This window comes from Crinia signifera, chromosome 3 (assembly GCF_055691185.1).
Source record: "Crinia signifera chromosome 3, ASM5569118v1, whole genome shotgun sequence".
In the NCBI taxonomy this organism is placed as follows: Eukaryota; Metazoa; Chordata; class Amphibia; order Anura; family Myobatrachidae; genus Crinia; species Crinia signifera.
Window position 1 is genome coordinate 265,412,220 of NC_139219.1, and position 6,378 is coordinate 265,418,597.

General features: G+C 45.4%; 1 long non-coding RNA gene across 1 annotated transcript; it reads right to left on the minus strand.

The window, feature by feature from the left end:
- Positions 1–4,743: 4,743 nt before the first annotated feature.
- On the minus strand, positions 4,744–6,026 carry LOC146062717 (uncharacterized). The gene is made up of 2 exons (XR_014471484.1): positions 5,891–6,026; positions 4,744–4,921 (listed from the first exon to the last, which is right to left on the minus strand). It is a non-coding gene; the product is annotated as an uncharacterized LOC146062717 (long non-coding RNA).
- Positions 6,027–6,378: the final 352 nt, after the last annotated feature.

The following is a 6,378-nucleotide window of genomic DNA, read 5'->3' on the forward strand; positions in this document are numbered from 1 at the left end:
GAGTAAACCTCTTTGAAACGTTGGCATCAACGCTTTGTTTCTGACTGTTTCATTGTCTGAGTGCCGCCGTGCCATCTACTGCTACCTGTGGAGGTCCTACACTCCTAATTGACGGAAGGCAACGGACCCAGAAATTGTTTATTAGTGAGTGCCAGAACTTACCTACAAATATATATATATATATATATATATAGGAGGAGGAAGGAGGCGGCACTCGTCAGGCTGAATAATAGGAGTCCTTTTATTCCTACAGTATCGGGGTTACCCCCCGTCGTCAGGGATGGACAACATACACAAAGTGAAATCAAACCAAAATGACCTTATATACACACCTACATACACCCCCCGCCCACCAACCCCATTAAAAACAAATAGCGCTCACCTGCCGGACAAGGGGGGTAACCCCGATACTGTAGGAATAAAAGGACTCCTATTATTCAGCCTGACGAGTGCCGCCTCCTTCCTCCTCCTGTCTGTTTGTTGGCCCCACGTGGACTCTCAAATTTGGATGGCACCGCAGCATTTGACTGTGCTTCTTCATTTCAGTAAGTGCTTTTTTGCATATTCTCTTCTGAGTGCCGGATCCTGGATCTGCATGTTTTGGACTTTATGTGTGCTACATGGCCCGTATAGAGTACATATCAAGGCACCTGTTTGTATTTTTACACTGAAGATTTGATCTAGTGTGTGCACCCTTGATCACCTTCCCCGGCTCATACAACCTCTATAACTCTGCCGATTAACACATTAGTTGGTTCCCCTAAACAAGCATGACGTCAGCAAGTCAAGAGCTAGATATGGCAATGGAATTTATACAAATGGATGTCAGGGAATTGGTTAGTCTCTCTGATAGCGATGCAGAGTCTATCCTTTCCAAATTGACTTTGGCCGAGGATGCCACCACTGAAGTGCCAGAAGCTCTTTTTAAGCAACTCCTACGTTTAAAACAAAGGTATTGTGACTTCAAATATCATGCCATCAGCTTGTCTGATTATTTTAGAAGTAAGCTGATCCCTCGCGGCTTTAGGGTGAAAAACACACCCACTATTGGGCGACATAACGCATCCTTTTGCCGCCGCTGGATAGGGGTGCTAAACAAATGCTCAATGGACCTGCTCCTCCTGGTGGTGGAGGAATCCACTAGAGAACAACAGGTATACCAACAGAAAATTGAAGCATTTGAGAAAACACATATCCCTGTGTTGACGGCAGATCCTAGCAATCAATGGTTAGAAAAACTACAGGTGCAGTTGGAGCAATACAGAACCAATCTTGTCAATTTCAAGCGAGACAAGCTTAGAAAAGTCCAGATGGACTATGACCAGAAAAGAGTCTACGATTGGCTAAATCCCAACAGGCCACAAGGCAGACCAAGACCATATAGAAAACGTCAACCTCGGGGCACTGAAGACCGAGCCCCTGGAGCATCAAGTACCTCCCAGAGTGAAACTGATTCTGGTCCTTCTGAAACCGGCAGGAGACAGTTCCCTTTAGGGACCCAAACACGGGCCATGTATTCAAAAGACCCAACAGCAGAGTTGGAAGGAGGACTAGACGTGCGGGCCAAAACCTCAGGCAGGAGAGGCGCCAACACACAGAAGCGCAAAGGGAACTAGTTTTTAACCTGTCATCCGCTACGTTAACTGAAGTGGAAATACAAGTGCTTGCTAAAGGACTCTCATTTATTCCAACTAGATGGGGTGATCCATTCCAGTGGAAGGTGGATACCTTCAGACTAAACCGCGCATTACGGTTGAAGGATCACTTTGGCAGACAGCCTGTTAGTCCAACATCAGCTTCTTCCACTTCAACTATTCCTCCCAAACTTATGAAGCTCGCTCCTAAGTCCAAATTTGACCCCATTTCCACCAGTCCCACCATTAAAACTTTCACGCGCCTGATGGAACAACAAATAGAACATCTCCAGAATCCAGTGGCTAAAATACATTACAACCTCACCAAAGATGAGAAGTCAGCATTGGAATCCTTGGCAGCACGCCAGGATATAATAATACGCGGAGCAGACAAAGGCGGTGGAGTTGTAATAATGGATGTGGACAATTATCGCAAGGAATGTAATCGCTTGCTAAGTGATTCAAATACTTATGGACACATCGATAAAGATCCTACTTGGGGCTTCAAAGTGGAACTTGACTCTATTCTCAACAAAGCTGTACGGGAGGGTCTGATATTGCCAGAACTGAGACAGGCGCTTACAGTGGATTTTCCAGTGACTCCCCTGTTTTATTGCATACCGAAAATTCATAAGGGTCTTACGGATCCCCCTGGTCGGCCCACTGTGTCAGCCAGGGGATCCCTATACCACCCTATATCGGTATTCCTGGACAGCTGGCTTAACCCTTGTGTTCAAGCACTCCCGGCCTATTTAAAGGACACGACTTCATTGTTGGTTATCTTAAGGGACTTACATCAGGTCCAAGACTTGACCAAGATCATTTGTCTCTGTACAGCGGATGTGACCAGTCTCTACACCTGCATCCCCCATGATGCAGGTGTGGAGGCGGTCAGATTACTGCTAACAAACAACCCTTTATACAAGGGTCCCCCCATAGAGCTGTTTATTTCGTTATTGATATTGGTATTAACCAGAAATTATTTTTTATATAACGGAAAGTTCTATATTCAGCAGCTGGGCGTGGCCATGGGGTCGGCGGTGGCCCCGGCCTACGCCAACACATATATGTATGGGGTGGAACAGGGTTTGTTTTTTGATGGAATTGAGCACAGAGAGGGAGTTTCACTGTATTATCGTTATATAGACGATCTCCTTATTTTCTGGTCTAGACATCCCTCTGAGTTAAAATCTCTTCTCACTCAACACAATAATAGTGGCAGTGTTATTCAATTTACTTTTCATGTGGATGCCACAAGTGTCCAGTATTTGGACGTTGATATAAAACTGACTGAAGGGCGGTTAAGTACGGCCCTTTACAGCAAGAGTACCGATAGAAACACCCTTTTAAGGTACAACAGTTCTCATCCTGTCTCATTGAGGCGTGGACTTCCATACTCGCAACTTTTGCGTGTGCGGCGGATCACGTCTGATGAGTCCCAGGTACCCTTAGCATTGGACTCCATGGTGGACAAATTTGTTCAGCGTGGATACCCCAAATCCACTCTTTTGCCCATTAAGAAAAAAGTGTTGGAGACACCTAGGGACAAGACACTGGAAGTTAAATCCAAGAACCTTAGTAGCCCTACTAAATGTAAGATCCCCTGGGTCAATCAATTTTCATGGGACAGCCAGCACACTACTGCTAAAGCAAAACAATGGTGGCCCATAGTGTCTTCTGATCCCGATCTCCCTCTTTTGCGCAACACCCGGTTGATGCCCAGCTACTCCAGACAGTCGAACTTGAAAGACAGTCTGGTGAAATTGGATATCACGGGCTGGGACAAAAAGGTCCCCACACATTTCTTAACTAGAAAAAATGGGTGCTTTAGGTGTCTGGGATGCACTACTTGCAAAACAATGGACACTGGGGATAAATTTGGGCATCCTCATTCCAACAAGTCACTTACCATCAGGTATCCGCTTACATGTAGCTCTACTTACGTAATTTATTTACTCACATGTCCCTGTGGACTGTCCTATGTGGGGAAAACCCAGCGCCAGTTTAAGGAGCGCATGGCCCTACATAGGACAGCCATTAATCAGGCATTTCAGGCAGGATACAGTGACCAACCTTTTTCCCGTCATTGTTTGTCTCACCAGCACACTGTAAATCAGATACGTTCTATTATTATAGACCACGTCCCCAAAAATATCAGGGGGGGCAATAGAAATAAAATCCTTTTACAGCGGGAAAGCAGGTGGATTTTTATGTTGGGCACTTTGGCCCCTGGAGGTTTAAATGAAACCCTGGGGCTACAGTGCTTTTTGTGAAAATCATGTCACTTGCTGGTTATCATTAATACATCAAATTATTTGAATTGGTGCCCCATTTATATGTTTTCCCGGTTAGTTTTGACTATTTCATTAACAGTGTTCAGTCTCCCTTTTGGTCTTCATATGCTTAGTGTTAATAACAGGCCTTTCATATTTGTGTTGTTTTGGTAGTGGATAAGCTCCCATATATTTAAATGTTATGGGGGTTACATACATCCTTTTTATAGCTTTGTAGTTTGCTCTTGTGCAGGGTCTGTGTTCTTTAAGCTGTTCTAACATTGGCCCTTATTCAGATCGGTGCGGATATTCCCGCATTCTTACGGAGCGGTCCGCACGCCACGGTGTTTTGCCGCATGCGGCCATCGTCCGTAGAAACGCCCACGTGTCCTCCGCATTCGGACGGACTCACTCTTTAAGAACAGGGCGTGTTTACGGACGACATACAAACCATGCGTGTGCGGGAGAAACACTCCGATTATGCACGGTATTACAGAGTATTACAGAGTATGCTCGGAAATACCGCATCCGACCGGGAGCCAAGCGGTGCTACCGCCCGTAAGCGGAGTATTTACGCCAAACAACCCACTATTAAGTATCTTCTGCAAGACATCACATGACCCACTTATTCAATTACCTATCCTCATAAAAAACTGCTTATTTGGAATTGGAATCAATTAAATGCCAATATATCCTTACAAGCATGCCTAACACATGCATTGCACACATTAACCCTTACAGCAATTTAAGTGCAATGGTTTGTATTACACCCTGTGTAAAAGATTAGAAACAATCTACACATATACTGTTTAATGTGCAAAGAAAACCAACAACTGTGAACTTGCATAAACAATTTATTAGAAAACACAATGAACATATAAATAAAAAAATATCAAATAATAAATTAAATCAGCAGATCTCTGAGGTCCTGCAGGTCGGCTAGCAGGAGCCTCAAGTGGTGCTCCGCCCGCAGGAGGGCCCCACGCACCCCCTCATCTGCCGGTGTGGTGTCATCTGTGGGCATGTCAAAGGGGCAAAAATTAGTCATGTTATTCATGCATACATTTCACATACTGCGACATAAATTGCACAAATGCTAGGTGACATGTGTGTGTATATATATATATATATATATATATATATATATATATATATATATCTATCTATGTAGAGAGATAGAGACACACATAGATAAATAGATATGACACATACATATATACATACATGCAAACTTATTTACTACATACTGTCTTTTTTTGCCTCTACCCTTTACTCTGCAGAAGACATAACAGTCATAGTGTTTCTTCTCAGTCACAACCCACCCATGACTAACCAATGACAAGCATGTCATGGCCTCCGTCAATAAGAACTTGTCACAATCTGCTCAGTCTAAGTTCAGTGATGGTTCGTGGCATGGGAGTTATGCAAATGTCAGGAATGCACAGTACACATCCTCAAAATCATAATTCTGTCTAAACCAACCTACAATTCTGTGAGGGCAAAAAAACAATCTGAACTACAGGGGGTGTTTAGGTAGAGGAGGCTCCTGGGACACTGGCAACTTCTGACTCCATTCCAAGGTAGGCCGGGCCATACTCCATTTATAGCATACATCCTAGAGTTTATAAATAACATTCACCAACAATATAGATTCCACTATTTGATGGGTCATAATCTACGATTGCAGCAGGTGAATTTAATCCACAAATGATCCACTCATCCCTTTACTCCAGGATCCTGTTTAACTACAACGGTTATGTGGCAGTCAAAATGGAGCTCCAACCCATCCCACAAACCTGTGTAATTGAGAGGTGTCCTGGATGAAAGGGATGCCTTGGACACCCCATCTAACCCGTACCTGTATCTGTAGCTACCCACTTTGGGGTCTATATGAATAGTATTGGAACAAAATTTTTAATCACCAGTGCTACATAACAAATACCAGTACAACTACTTCATGAATGATGCATTATGTAAACATACCGATCTGCTGGGACTCCGGGGCTTGGCACGCCTCCTCCCCCTCGGAATTGGAATCCTCTGGGGCAACCGTGGCCTCCTCAGCCCCCTCCTCCGCCAGCTCCTCTGCCACCATGACCACGTCCACCTCCTCCGCCACAAGCACCTCCTCCTCCACCTCCTCCTCCTCCTCCACCTCCTCCTCCTCCACCTCCTCCTCCACCACCACCACCTCCTCCTCCACCTCCTCCTCCGCCACCAACACCTCCTCCTCTGCCACCAACTCCTCTTCCACCTCCTCCACCACCACCTCCTCAGGCACCTCCTCCTCCTCCACCACCTCCTCCACCATCTCCTCCAACATTTCCTCCTCCTCCACTTCCTCCTCCTCCTCCACCCTTGCCGCCACCTCCTCCTCAGGGTCTTGGGCCTCCTCCTGGGCCAGGTCTGCCTCGGCCTCTTCACGGGCCTGTCGGGCTCGGGCTCGTGCTGTGTGGTATAAAAAAAAATCA